Source organism: Anastrepha obliqua, chromosome 3 (assembly GCF_027943255.1).
Source record: "Anastrepha obliqua isolate idAnaObli1 chromosome 3, idAnaObli1_1.0, whole genome shotgun sequence".
NCBI lineage: Eukaryota > Metazoa > Arthropoda > Insecta > Diptera > Tephritidae > Anastrepha > Anastrepha obliqua.
Window position 1 is genome coordinate 27,354,941 of NC_072894.1, and position 16,022 is coordinate 27,370,962.

The window sequence follows — 16,022 nt, forward strand, 5'->3', positions numbered from 1 at the left end:
CAGTTCATTTTTCCAGCAATTCACGTCTGTTCTGGCTACCGTTCACCTTCAAAAGTGATTAGAGTCGCTCCCCTCCTCACTCTTCGTTCAGCGTTTAGGGAAAAACTTTTATTTTAAAACCTAATTTTGCCGCTGGCCTCCCTGTATATGGCGCTTTTAAAACGCATTTTTATTCGACTTAGGAACAAGCGGCCTCATAGTTTCGATACTTGTAGTTCACATTCACCTTTTTATATTAAGGCTCTTCACACCGAGGCTGTTGCTTCGTTACTAGGTCGTTTTACATCATTTTGTTTTGGTAAATCCAACGAAAGCGTATGCGCCAAGTAAAAAGCGCTGCAGTGGTAAGCTTGGACATTTCATCGATTGATTGACTTAAAATATCAGTCAAATACTTGATATTTCATCCCTGATGAAATGGAGATAACTCGCAAGAGATTAAGCTGGTATGAAGGAGCACCATCAAACCAATAGAAATAAGTCATAAAGGCCACTCACATCAAAGCACATTTGCCGAATTGCTAACTAGTAAGCCGCTAAAGTAAGGAAATTTGTGTGATTTCCCCCGTTATACGTGGACATTGCGACCCTTTTCAAGTGATATTCATCATCATCATAAATTCCTAAAAGTTCCAGGGTTGAACATAGGGTCACAACGAATTCATCTCATTCGAGTCTGCTTTGCGCCAATTTCTTAACTTCAGTCCAGCTAAGCTGTATTGCGCGGGTTTCTGAATCCAGTAGTCGTCTCCGGCTATTCGCTGGTTTTCCACGTCTGAGGCTTCCTTAGGGGAAGCGTGTAATGAGCTGGTGTCAGCTAACATCGCATTCCACGTTTCACAACTATAAAGTAAAGTCGACTTTACATTGGGGTCGAAAATTCCCAGTTTTGTGCGCCGTTAAATTTGTGATGCGTTTCAAATTGCCTGTAGAGGGCCAAACGCCGCCACAGCTTTCTTTATTCCAGAGGCCGATATAAAGTTGCCGAAATAGCAGAAAGACTTATCATTTTCGGGATCGATACTATCAATTGAGAAATTTTGCGTATTTAATAATGACTTCTTCTTCTTTTTTTGAATAGCGCAGTAACTGGAGCTTAAAAATGGCACAAGCCCTTTCTAGCTGGACATTTATAACACAGGATAGACTTTCCTCAAATTGCATCTGCTGTAAGTCCATATCAATCGTAATTAAGTGACGTCCGAGCAGTGTTCAATAAGTTTCCTTTTCTACGCTATGTTAGGGCTTTTTCCTGCTGGACGACAACACTTTCTTCTCTTCTTACCTTCTCTTTTAAGAACAAGAAGGTGTATTAATTACTACTTTCCGTCTTTCAGTTTCCTAAATCGCATGCTGTTTTATTTTTCGTGAAACAAATATAATTTCTGACTACCTCTAAATACGGAAAATGAATGAAAACAGTTTCAATCACGTTTTTCGTACTCGAATTATTTGAAATATTACATGTAATTCCATCACTTCGCGTTGGAATTTGTATTAAGCTGACTTTAATTCTCTCTGAGGACGTGACATCCCTGTTCTTGCAAAAAGAAGTGGGTAATGGGCTTAGCGTTTGTACATAGAAATACTTCTACTCACATCTCATATAATTTTATGCATTTATATTGTAAAGTACCACTCTAGTTTTCCTTTGCTAAATTTCCAAACCTCTACAGCACAGTTCTTAAATGCGGATTTTGCATAGCTGCGCGATTTTAAATCAGAGCTACTTGCCTAAATTTATGCATATGTCAAAGTCGATAAATAGAAGTGCCAATCATTGAACCATTTCCCTTTTTTCCTCCATGTTTGCTTGTATGTATGTATGTTTGACTCCTTCAACATTATGCTGGCATACAAGTTTGATAGCTTTCCCAGCTTTTACGACACTCAATTATGCAAAAAAATAAGGTAGTTTCGCGCTGAATTTCCTTTGCCATAAACTGTAAATTGGGTGTTAAAGAAAGGAGGGAAATCTTAATATCGAACATATTTTGAATAGGAATGCAATGGCAGACCTTCGCGTGTATTTTCACCATGAAAAGAAAAACCATCTGCCGTCCATAGTCGGCATAAAACTGTAGGTCCTTTTATTTATGGAACAACATCAAGAGGCGCACCACAAACTGGAGGAGTAGCTCGGCCGAACACCCAAAAAGGGTGTAAAAGCCAATTACATACACATATACACAAATATATTATATGTATATAAGGTTGCCAGTTGCTTAATAATTTGAATTCAACAAATATTAATAAACGCGAGGTTATGCGCTCTTACCATGCCTCAAACTCTATTCAATAAATGTTGGTAAAATTTTCTGCTCAAACGGCTGGATCCCATCTTAGAACGGGCACTTTGACTAATAATACTACTTTATAAAAGAAAAACACTACCAAATACAGTCTGTGTCAGAAAAAAGGAACCGCGATTATTCATGTGGGAATGAAGTGAAAAAACTACCGTGATTTGACTTCACGAGAGGAGTAAAATGAAAGTTAGAGTCAGTCGAAGAGTAACGCGCACTAAGCTAGGACGTGCTTAAGTTTTGTTTTATCATTTTTTCCTAATATTCATCAATTAAAATAATGAACGAGTTAAGTGGTTCGATATCGCGTAAGTAAATCCGCAATAAGCCGCGTTTTCATCGTTGTCGAGTATAGCCTGGCATCTTCTTCGTGCTTTGAATCAGCTTTTCTGCGTAGCTCGTCGACAAAGAGGACTAGATTTTGCGAACTTGACGCACGAGTTGCTTTAAATCGGGCACTAGCTTTTCGACAAAATGCGTTTTCATAATTCCCCACACATTTACAATGGGGTTGGCGTCTGGGGACAAAGAAAGCCAGTCCAATACTGTGACGCCATTTTCTTGTTTTGTTTTTTCTCAATGTGTTTTTCTGAGAGCAGTGGTTTTGATGATGTGGAACGGTAGGATATGTTCAACTTCCTTCAGTCACCGTTCGATGGTGTTGATACTCACATGTATTCCCTTTTTAGTAAGAACTGATCGTGCTTGGCGTAGTCACAAAGAAGGGTCCCGAACTTTTTTGACTATTTAATCACTTTTGCAGCCGCGGCGTAAGATAATTTTGGCTCTTTCGACTGCGTGCATAAAAATACCGCCTTAAAATGCTTCGCGTACTTCTCACTCATTTTTGTTTGGGTACGTTTATGGGAAAGTTTCGAATGAGATTAACCTGAGTTAGCACAGGCGTCGTAGCCCTTGAGTGGGACTATTATGCAGCAAAAAGCAGAACGAAATATATCTTGAAGCTACAAGAAAAAAACCGGTTATTTTCTTTTGACACAGACTGTAATTGTGCGTTATTTGTAGTGTTTCATGATCATCTAGCACAAAGTCCATCCTTAAATGATGGAAAGGCTAAGAAGTAGTTTACCGTCAATAAAGGCTCAATGGAAAGTAAAAACTTCTTGGTGAAATGGCACGATTTAGTCATGTATTCCACATCTTCCGTGCCGTGTATTTGGAAACTGAAAATAATGTTTGCATGCTAGATAAAATAATAGACTTTCAACGTCAGATATGACAGGTAACGCATTTGGCTCTAAGTGGGCACATCCATAATGTGGTACGATGGAGAGAATAATGAGATAGCGTCAATTGTAGTAGTGTTGCTTTGCTCTCAACGAATATAACGATATCAGCTGATTTTCGTGACGTCACCCTCCCCAATTTGTGAACAGTGTGACCAGATCATCATTTTCGTAGTTTGGTCTGGTCACAGATTATCATTTTCGTAGTTTGATTTCGAATTTTTTGTTTGTTCTCTAGCCTCGAAGATTTAGTTCTTTCTTCCTTTTTCAAGTCTGTTCTATTAAAATGTGGTGTTTGTAATTATGTAAAATTTATATATCTATTTTTTTTAATTAGGCAATCAGTTCTATTTAGCTTTACTCTTTTTATCATCTGGTCACATTGTCGACGATGGCGACCATACATGTGTGACATTTCTCCACTTTATTTACATATTTTTTTTGCAAGTTTGCCCTTCTTCTTTTTCTTCGATCAGTCAAATCGGTCTCTCGCAACTGCAGTGTGGCCGAGTTTGGGATACAAAAAGGCTCTAAAATGTAAATTAAAGAAATGTAATTAAAGAAAAAAACTTTGTATGCAGGATGAATTCACTGTGTGCGTGTTTTAAAATAAATGTGTAATGGTTACCTACAATAGAATGTGTTGAAAAAACAGAGTTTTGAAAATCCCTCCTTATATTATATATGAAATTTATGTTAAGATAATTAAAAAAAAAAGCTATATTTGCTTGCTTCTTTGTTCAAAAATGTCGCTATGGTTTCGTCAGTGTTATCTGGCATTTTTTTATTATACTATAATTACATCTTTATAGCTTTAATTCGTATTCACTAAATTCAAAAGCTTTTAAAATTTATAGAAATGGTTTAAATGTTAGGAACAGGTGAGAGAAGAAGATTCAGTATTCTGGCACAACCTCAAAAGAAGCAAAAAATGAGATTTGCGCTTTCAAAACTTCAGATTTTATAAGAATCAACAAATTTTCATTAGCACTAAAATCTTCTCAGAGTGACCTTTTTAACCTCAGTTTGTTTAATAATACAATTTGTTTTAGCTTACAGTTTCGGTAGCTTTAAAGTTTAAACTATTGTAAAAAAAAGAACCAAACACTAAACTTAAAAACGTTCGCATTTTGCGTATAAAGAAGCACTAAATTTATTGCGAAGTGTAAATTGTTGGCGTATGCCGATGATATTGACATCATCGGCCTTAACAACCGCGCTGTTAGTTCTGCCTTCTCCAAACTGGATAAAGAAGCAAAGTGAATGGGTCTGATGGTGAACGAGGACAAAACGAAATACCTCCTGTCTTCAAACAAACAGAGACTTCGTTCATCTAGGATTTATCATGCCCATCCTATGGTATGGTATCCGATGAAGCGACGCTTGGAGTGTTTGAAAGAATGATTCTGCGTAAGATTTTTGGACCTTTGCACGTTGGCAACGGCGAATATCGCAGGCGATGGAACGATGAGCTGCATGAGCTTTACGACGTTGGCTGGGTCATGTCGTCCGAATGGATACAAACGCTCCGGCTTTAAAAGTATTCGATGCGGTATCAGCTGGTGGTAGCAGAGGAAGAGGAAAGCCTCCTCTGCGTTGGAAAGATCAGGTGGAGAAGGACTTGGCTTCACTTGGTGTGTCCAATTGGCGCCGGTTAGCACGAGAAAGAAACGACTGGCGCACTTTGTTAAACTCGCAATTAAGAAGAAGAAGAAATGGTTGGCATCACTGCACAACTCAGCTAATGTGACGTAGCGCACTCTCTGGTGCGCGCAATCTTGTGTCTGTCATTCCTGTTGTTGTCCAGATAGCAACGAAGCAACATGAGCGAAGACTGTGTTAAATTTTTTTCGTATATCACTAACACAATCTTATCGCCAGCTGAAATCCATACAATCATTTCACACATACAAACACACTCGTCCAATCAGTCGTTGTTCAGACGGCAACGAGGTATCACTGGTTGAATTTTTTAGTCTATCCTCAACACATCAGATTTTATAAGAATCAAGAGATGTGAAATCTTCTCAGCCCAAGCTTTAAATGCAAGCGTGAATTTTTCTAGGCTTTGTTTTTATTAGACTAAGTTTTTTAGCTTTCAATTTTTGTAGCTTTAATTTAAAAAAGAAACTCTCGAAAATTCTCGTATTTTGGGTATAGGTTAGGTTAAACGGCTGCCCTGGCATAGGACCCACTTGAGCAAATATTCAAACTTCGTACTTTGTGATACCATACAGGCGAAAGGAGAAGGGAGGGATGAAGGGGCCTTGGGATTAGGGGATGATGATTATTCACTTATGATGACGCCGATGGTGGCTAATTTACGTCCGTAATTAGCCGCTACAAGCTACTGATGAACTTCACCAGATATGTGATATTTAAACCCGAAAGTGAGAGTCCAGATGTCTAAATCTTTGCCAGACGAGAGCAGGGCAGCTGAGAAGAAGGTGCTGAGATGATTCCACCTCGTCCTTGAGACTGCTTCTGCAGAACGAATTTGTGGCGATCCCAAGTCTCTGCGTATGAACACCTAACGGACAATGTCCGGTAAGGATACCCACTAAATTCGAGAGCTGCGGCTTTGTTAGCCTTATTTTTTGGTATTTTGGGTACAAAAAAGCTCTAAATTTATTGCGAAGAGCAAAGGATTGGCAGTATTGCACAACTTCTTGAATATGACGTCAGGAACACTCTAAATGGCGAAATCTTGTTTCTATCATTCTTGCATAATGAGGGTTGAAATATATTGCCGAAAAGTAATCATCAGTAATCACAAATAATAATTTTGGTAATGCAACTGCGGTTATAATGCACGCTGCCCTGCACTTTTCTCGCACATGCTGAGGCGTCAAGGGTCGCCATGCTTCTTCAATTTCTGCAATATCTAAAAACGAGTATGCAGCTCATCTTACTAAATAATGATAAAAATATGTTAAATTATAATTATAAAAGTAAATGCATTCAAGTGCTTTAAATAATTTAAAATTTCGCTCACCTTCCGGTTATTTAATTAAAAAAAAAAATGCGAGTTCGCTGATGCGAAACATTTTTTTCTAACTTTTTGTAAAGCAATTTCATTTGAATAAGGAAACTGAATAATGAAAGATTTTCGCCAAATATTATAGTAGTTTACCTTCAAAAGACAAAATCAAAAGCACAGTTTATGCCAAATAGCGGCTATGGCGACTATGAAGAAGACGTGAAACTTGTGTAAAGGCTCATTGAACAGGCAGTAGCAGCAGTTGAGCAGCTGATTTGCTTTGTTTCTATTTATTTGGTTACCAAATTGCCAAATTTTATTTAAATTACTCTAAACTGTCATCTTTGTTTGACGAGCTAGGGACCAAAAGCCAATACAAATGCTTTGCTTTTTTTTTTGTTTTTACTCTACTGCTACTATTTGTTGAATTTGCGTGAACTAGATTTGGCTTATTAAATCATTCTTCACACCACCGAGTTGCATTTCCGGATATACTAATATAAATATTTTGCTTTAAAATTAATGACTTCACATGCTGTAATACGAATTAACAAATCGCTGACTGCTGTCGCATTTATATCTAAATGGGTACATAAAGATGTGCCACATGCAGGCACATACGGGTTGTGCAAGAGATTTATGTAAGCAAGTGCTTTATTGCAGTAGATATGTGCGTATTATCTAAGCAACGTTAATTGGCTATTAAGGTGGCAGATGTTGGCAATTAAGGCTTAGACCCTCTTTAATTCGAGTGATGAAAGTCAGGAGCATACGCATATGCAGATATTTATTTTTTGAAGCAATTAAGCTGGCTTATGCAATTTAAAGTTGAAAAATCGATTTTATGTACAGAACAAGCAATTGTAAAACCAACAACTGCCCGGGCTTAAAATACCAAATGATAGAAAAAGTTTATTGAAGTAGCGGTCGGCCATAGGCAGACAATGGCAAACCTCCGTGTGTATTTCTCCCTTGAAAAAGCTCCTCATAAAAACTATCTGCTATTGGGAGGCGCCATAAAGCTATAGGAGAGAAGCCTCACCAAAAACCGGTCTAAGTGCCAATTACATATATTGCGTTGGGGAATAAGTTCATACATGTTTATGTTATTTTACAATGATTTGTTTGTTGTTTGTCAAAGGGTAAGTATTCATTCCGTATAACTCGTTCTGATCTACAGAACTATGTTAATTGTATTTTTGAGTTATTGAATTTTCATTAGTTTTGAGGCTTAGAAATGGAATACCCGGGAGGCAAGAATCAATATTTTCTTTGCTTTTCGTCGAGGTCAAAAAGCTGCCGAAGCATCACGGGACGTTTTGACGTCGATGACACGTCCTGCAGTGAAATACCTTCTGAATTTAATGAAGATCATCTCAAACAAGTCGCAAATTGACGGAAAAAATGAGTTGCGATCATAAAACGATTCTCAATCACCTTCATTCAATGGAATCTATCAAAAAATAACACGAGCATAACGAAAAAAAAAAACAAAGAAAGTCAAATTGTTTCTCAGCATTTCGCTCGTCATCGAGTAACACGCGGTCATAAACGTCGCTTTTTGTACCGAATCGTCACGGGAGATGAGAAATGGTGCCTATAAAGCAATATGAAGCAAATAAAGGAGTGGATGGCTCCAGAAGATACGCCAAAGCCGAGAGTCAAGTCGGATCTTCATCCAAAGAAGGTCATGATATGTGTTTAGTGGGACTGGGAGGTCATAGTGTACTGGGGAGTACTCGAAAAGAGTGCCACGGGCAACAAAGAGCTCTACATTGCCCAGCTACACTGAAAAGACCTGATCGATACGGTCAATCCATATTCCTTCACGACAATGCCAGGCCCCATGTTTCACAAGTCGTCAAAGCCGCACTCCAAGAGCTCGAATGGGAGGTCCTTCAGCAGCCGCCGTATTCTCCGGACCTTGCACCGATCGATTACCATTTTTTCCGCTCCCTTTCAAACCATATGAAGGGCGTTATCTTCGATAGCAAAGAGGCCCTTAAAAACTGGCTCAACAACTTGTTTAACACCAGACCACGCGATTTTTGCGGAACGATCAAGAGAAGGGAAGAGGTTGCAAACAGCACCAGCGAATATGTAAAGATTGATATAATTATTGTTTTTTGTTTAAATAAAAGTCTTCGATAAAACGCTACGAACTTATTCCCCAACCTAACACAATTGCAGTTAAAATAAAAATACTGGTGAGACTGTAGAAATAAGAATGTATTATTTATTTATATAAAATAAAGTCAACTTTTTGTGTGTGTTCGCTAACCGGCCGTGTCTTTGCACCGAATTAAACCAAACTTACACACATTGTTAAGTAGGTATTGAAGATGGTTTACGTATAGTTTGCATGACTATTGGTGGATAGGGCTCGAGATATAGGTCAAAACGTGGACCCGGGTAACCTTCGGATGTGTATGTACAATATGGATATCAAATTGAAGCTGTTGGTGAATGCTTTAGTTCAGAGGGTTTTTCATGCCGCTCCGTGACTAGGGTCTCGAGATAGAGACCAAAACGTGGGCCCGGGTAACCTTTGGTTGTGTATGTACAATATGGGTATCAAATGAAAGCTGTTGATAAGTGCTTTAATACGGGGTAATTTTCATACCTATTGATGACTAGGGTCTTAAAATATATGCCAAAACGTGGACCCGCCGTGTCTTTGCACAGAATTAAACCAAACTTACACACATTGTTAAGTAAGTATTGAAAATGGGTTTTGCAAAGTTTGGTTGTAATTCGGAACACTGGCAACGGGTACAGCGTTCTTTTGAACCAGCCATAATGTCGTTTACTTTTTTAACGCTTGGGGCGGAACTGAACTGTCAAATTGACAGTGTGAGTTACAATGTGTCAATATTTCTTTCTGATTTGGATGCCATAAGGAGAAGACGTAAGGGCAAAGTGTAAAGATTTTTTGTGAATTTTTTGGAGTGGATTTTGGAATAGTGAATAATTTCTTACGAAATTTGAGAATTTAATGTGAAATCCGAATATTTAAATGAAATTTTGTGTTCGTGGAAAAAAAAATGTTTCGTTTTTTTTTTTGAAAAATATAAATGGATAAACGAAAAGTTCATAGATGATCAGTAAAAAAGACGATTGTTTCTTAGTTATTCATTTGCGTTGATTTGAAATTTAAAAACAATCTTCTTTTTTCCTGATTTTCAATTTATATTTTATATTTACTCAAAAACAAATAGAAAAACAAAAAATATTGTTTATGCCAAAGCGCTTGAATAAAGAATAAAGAAATAAATAATATGAAAACCATATCTTTTCTGTTCTAAACCATATCTATTCTATTTTAGTGTGCCCAGCGAAGCGGGCCGGGTTTGCTAGTTATTTATAAATTTGATATAATTTGGAAAAAAATGAATTGATATATCCAAATAAATTTGTTTGTGAGTTGAACCTAACCTGGACTAGGGTGATCCTGAGCCAGAAATTGATTAATGGTGATACCAAGTTTTAGGAGAGTTTAAACACTTTATTTTTTGCCTTTTATACTCAGAATAGGTGATTTAAGTAGGCCGCTAATTTCTTCATCTGCCACGCTTTCTATGGTTGAAAATGATACAGAAGCTAAGCAGTATAGTCGCGAAAATGATATATTTAAATGGCCTATAAAATTTGAACTGATTGAAAGATGTCGCTATTAATACTTTCCAACCAAGCTGTATTTGATCAGTATTTTTTGAAACAACCAAAGTATCTTTAAAAGCTATTTTTTCATAATTTTTAGAGAAATTCGGGGTGTGTAGTTTTATAGCCTATATTAGTATTATAAAGTGCCAGTTTCAAGTAGCTCAAAACTCTCGTTGATTTTTGACAATTTTTTTGTTTGGTGAGGTATTGAGCATTTGGTTCCGTAGGAAGGATTGCCGTGCATGTGCTTATCAAAATCAATGCGAGTTTTGAGTGACTTCCGACTTACACTTTATTGAATGGGCTATAAAACTGCGTAGCTAAAAAAATTTGTAGATGGTTATTTGCCATCTGCGAAGTGTGCAGATATTATTGTGTTCTGCTCATTGGTCGATAGACACATACATACATACTGCCTTTAGTTAGTCAATGAAGGCTGAAGTACGCTGTCACTACGAATCGATGGAAAATGCTACTCTTGAGACTATAAAGTGTTGAATGAATCACGAAGTGATTTTTGTAAATTCCAAGGCAAACCAGGCGTTAGCAGACTGTTTGGAATATTTAAAAATTCACTACTCATTCGCATCGATTCATCGCTACACTAATTCGTTGGCTCTTGCTGAAACATCGTTTTTCCACGCAGCTCGTAGGCTAATGAGAACTATTCGAAGAGTGTCGTCCCAAGGGTTTTTATGGTAAAGGGTGATGATTTCAGCAGACTGGCGGCCGCCCTAGTCGAATGGGTTGGTGCGTGACTACCATTCGGAATTCACAGAGCCTACGTTCTCTCGGTGAAACACCAAAATTAAGAAAAAGTTTTTTCTAATAGCGGTCGCCCCTCGGCAGTCAATGGGAAACCTCCGAGTGTATTTCTGCTATGAAAAAGCTCCTCATAAAAATATCTGCCGTTCGGAGTCGGCTTGAAATTGTAGGTCCCTCCATTTGTGGAACAATATCAAGACACACACCACAAATACGAGGAGGAGCTCGGCCAAACACCTAAAAAGGGTGTACGCGCCAATTATATATATGTACATATACAATATATGTGCAAACATTCAATGAGTCTATTGGCTTGAGGATGATAGGATGTGTTTCCGAAAGGAGAGAATTCCGCACTAGAGTGCAAATAGCCCCATCGTATTGGAACCAAACGTTGTAGGGGTCATGGGCTTAAATTTCTGGTATCAAAAAGTCATTTATCACTTTTACATTGGCGCCAGCCTCGTCTTGGAAGATATATGCGCCGACGATTGTCCACCCCATATGCCGCACTAAAAGGTTGTTTTGAATGGATGTAATGGCTTTTCTTAAATGCCTCGGGTCACTCTTCAGCTCGAATACGGCAATTGTGCTTTTTGACACGCGATGAACACCCTTCACAGAGCATCGATTTGGGTAATACTTGTACAGTTTTATGATTTGTAAACGTTGTTGAGGGGTAAGTTTTCCACGATGAAATGTCAATGAATACTGAAAGAAGTTATGTTACTACAGAAAAGCGCGTGAAATTATTTGTGATTGTTAGGCCATGATGAAGTCCTTTGGCGTGAGGTGAAGTTATTAAATCTTTATGAATATGCTCCCAATGTTATGATGCCAACTGAAATCGAGCAGGAAATGTGACGACGTAAGGTGGAATTTTGTTGCGTCGACACACCATGCAAAGTGGCATCCAAGTGCAGGAATATTTATTGACAGTGCCCGTTACTAATTTTTGTGAATTGCGTACTTCTGGATACGAAGGAGTGTAGAGTGAGTCGAATACTGCTTTTCCCAGCGAAACACCAGCTTGAAGCGGGGATGAATGCCGGGTGTTACGTTGAGAATCGCGGGACACACGCTGTCATATTTCCAGATATGTGTGCCACGTGTCGATAATAGCCACGAAGTAGCTATTAAAAGTAGGCCATGAATAACAACGTCCATCCTCCATATAACGGCTGTTTTCAAAAAATTAAAAAACTTGATATTTCTATTTTGAATAAAGCAAAGTTGCTTAACAAAGCAATCTGATGATTTCATTTAATGGGAATTTCAAAACGAAGTTATTTTTGTTTTTATTTAGTCCTTTACAACAAAAATAATTCCAAGTATTTAATTGGAAATCGCCCCCTTATCTACTTGAAACAAAATCAAAGTTATTGTAAACTTTGAAGAGTTCATTGCCATGCGAGTCTTTGATTTGCATGCATGTAGACGTAGTTGCTTTTGTTTCTTGTGCTTTTGTTATTGCTGCCTATTGGAAAACTAACAATTTGTCGACGCTTTCGAAGTGAAAGGTTACAAACTTTCAAAGTTTACTTCTGACTGTGTATACACGTGCGAGTACATATTTCATTATTCGCATTGAGCTGTTGACCTCCAAACCAAATCACCAAAGCTAAATGAATATCTACACGCATGCATATGCGCATATATGTGAAGGGCCTTTCGAAAGACGTGCTTCGACGTTGGTATAAAATAAAATATGTAAAAATTTTGATTCTTTCGGGTTTCACTATTTTTATTAAAAATATTTCGCTTAAGGAGTTACACACGTCCAGCAGCGCCAAAAATAGAAAATAGGAAAATAAAAGAAAAACTGTTATTAGAAGGGATGACAATAGAAATAAATATAAAAAAAATTTATACATTGTTTATTAGTACTTAAATCTTATAAAAAAAATTTCGTGACCCAAAGTACAATCAAAAGAAATTTTAATTAAAAAAAAGAATTAAAATAAAATAACGAAAATATTTTTTTTTAATTATCATAGATGCTTTCCATTTCAATTCAACCGGGCTATTCGGGACATGTTCTTCGATTTCGATGTAACTCAAATATGTTGCTCTTTGGTCAAAATAATAAGACACATACGAGTCTTTTTTGGTTTGCCCGAAAAAAATTTTTTTCAAGATTTATAGGCAATTTTGGTATTATTGGTATTTTTTTTTAATTATATAAGAAACTTTTTTTTAACTGCTCATAACTTAGTCATAAATGAACCGATTTTAATGATTCTTGGTTCAAAATGATCGTCATTACTTACACGATTTCATGCAGAAACAATTGCAAAAAAGTAGTCGAACATTTTTTATTTTGGAAAAAACAAAAAAATTCTAAATTTTTTCGAAATTCAATATTTCAAAAAGTGTATTTTTTTTTCTAACTTTTTCCAAATCAAGAGGACATCTCAAACTTCAAGTGAGCTGAATGTCCAGTAGCTAAAATGAGTTGAGTATGAGTTTGAGTAATGAATGTTTGATAAAAAACCTGTTTCGCACTTTTTGTTTTTTGCAAAATAAAAAAATTTCAACTACTGTTTCGCAATTGTTTCTACATGAAGTTACTCGTGTAAGTAATGACGATTACTTTGAACCAAGAATCATTAAAATCGGTTATTTATGACTAAGTTATATATGTATATATATATAATTGGCGCATACACTCTTTTTGGGTGTTTGGCCGAGCTCCTCCTCCTATTTGTGGTGTGCGCCTTGATGTTATTCCACAAATGGAGGGACCAACAGTTTCAAGCCGACTCTGAACGGCTGATATTTTTATGAGGAGCTTTTTCATGGCAGAAATACTCTCGGAGGTTTGTCATTGCCTGCCGAGGGGCGACCGCTATTAGAAAAATGTTTTTCTTAATTTGGTGTTTTCACCGAGATTCGAACCGACGTTCTCTCTGTGAATTCCAAATTGTAGTCGCGCACTAACTCATTCGGCTTTGCAATCGCCATTAAAAGTATTAAAAATGAGCCCGGTTGAATTGAAATGGAAAGCATCCGTAGTATATAAAAATCACGTAACCCAAAGTACAATGCAAAGAAAGTTTCTCCACGGTCTGCATCATTTCTCCTTGAAATGTTGATGGATCTGTAAAAAGTGAAAAAATCGTGGAAAATAAAGTTGTAAAGTTGTTGAGTTTTGAATTTCGAAAAATTTTGCAATTTACGCCGTTTAAAAAAAAATATGCGTTTTCGTCCTAAATAGCACACTTTAATTATGTTTATAAAATTGTTTAATAAAAATATCAAAAATCCAGCTCGACAGACTATAGAGAAAACACTTCGAATATTAAAAAAAAAAAAAAAAACGAAGGCATCAATTTGGCTTTCGGCCAAAACATTCAACAATCGATCAAGTTCACAGGCTAAATCAAGTTATAGAAAAAGTGTGCTCTCCCCCCTTCTTAAATGTATCCAAGGTTTTCAATAAGGCATGACAAGGTAACCTTTTCAACAAAATACAAGGGCTATTACCAACTCAATATTACAATATTTTAAAACCCAACTTATCCGATCGCTTCTTAAGACCACACGTATTCTGACCGGAAATAAATTAAAGCATAGGGTAGAGTTTTGGAGCCCATCGTTTACCAAATTTTCACATGCCATTGGTGTACCCATTAGAACTGCGCCACAGGAACTCTTGCAGACGACACTGCTATTTTTTCAGCCAGAAATATAGAGATTGAGTCAATTGCAAATCTTCAAAAACTTTTAAATAGAAGCTATGAGTGGACAGTTACTTGGCGCAAAAAAATTCAATGAAAAAAAACCGTTCATATTAACTTGACGTCAATAGAATGAGATATCTTCCACTTTACATAAATGAAGAGCAAATCAGGTAAATATAATAAAATAATAATACCCACGGCTAAATACCTCGGTATGACTCTGACACAAACTTCAGAAGGAGCGTTCACGTAGAAAAGAAAAGAGAAGAACTTGATATTAAATTTATAAACATGCATTGGCTTACGGGTAATCAAACCGCTTTATTCAATTATAATGAAATATTTCCCTACAATCGAAAGCTTCTGCCAATGTGGAGTATGATATCCAACTATGGGGTTGCTCAAGCACCAGAAACATACTTCAAATCCAAAGGTTCCAAAATAAACTCTTGCGATGGACTACTAACATGCCCTGGTATTTACGCCTCAGTGACCTTGAACAGGATCTCGGCAGATGAAAAAAAAAACGTTTAAATTGTCGACTCATTCTGATGAATATTTCCACCAAAAATTACGAATTTCGATATATATAATATATATATATATATATACATATATAATTGTATATATCCGAACGGCAGATATTTTTTATATGGAGCTTTTTAATGGCAGAAATAATCTCGAAGGTTTGCCAATGCCTGCCGAGGGGCGACCTCTATTAGAAACAATTTATTTCTTCATCTTGGTGTTTCACCGAAATTCGAACCTTTGTCCTCTCTGAATTTCGAATGGTAGGCTCGAACCAAACCATTCGGCTACGGCGGCTGTATATGAAAAGTCTCAATATCTATCACGTAAAATTGTACATTTGCCCACTTGAAAACTGTCGAAGATTTACATAGGAAAGCGGTACTGCCTTGGAATTATTTACTACTGACATCTAGGCGTCGCTTTTCAAAGGCCCTTTACATATGAAAAGCACGAAACGTGATTGAAACTTTCTGAATAATTTTGTAGTTTAGTTTAATGTTTTAATAGATTTTCAAATAAATAAGTGCTGAAGAAGTTCGATGATGTTAGTGAAGGTTTCGAAGTTCTGATTGCTTATGTAAGAGCTGTAAACAAAGCTGACATTAAATTGGATTGCTAGCACATAACACATGGTGAGCATTTTTTTAGTGTATGTGGGAGCAATTTAAAGTTCAATTCATGCAGTTTGGCCATTGTTTTGATTGATTTGTGACAAGGTGCGCTGTTTTTAACCCACCCTTTCATAGTTAAATTGTCATCCAATATAAATCCAGTAGATTCTTTTGATATCTTCACGATGTCAGCAAACTCACGTAACTTCACTTGTCGATCATTTAAAAGGATTTTG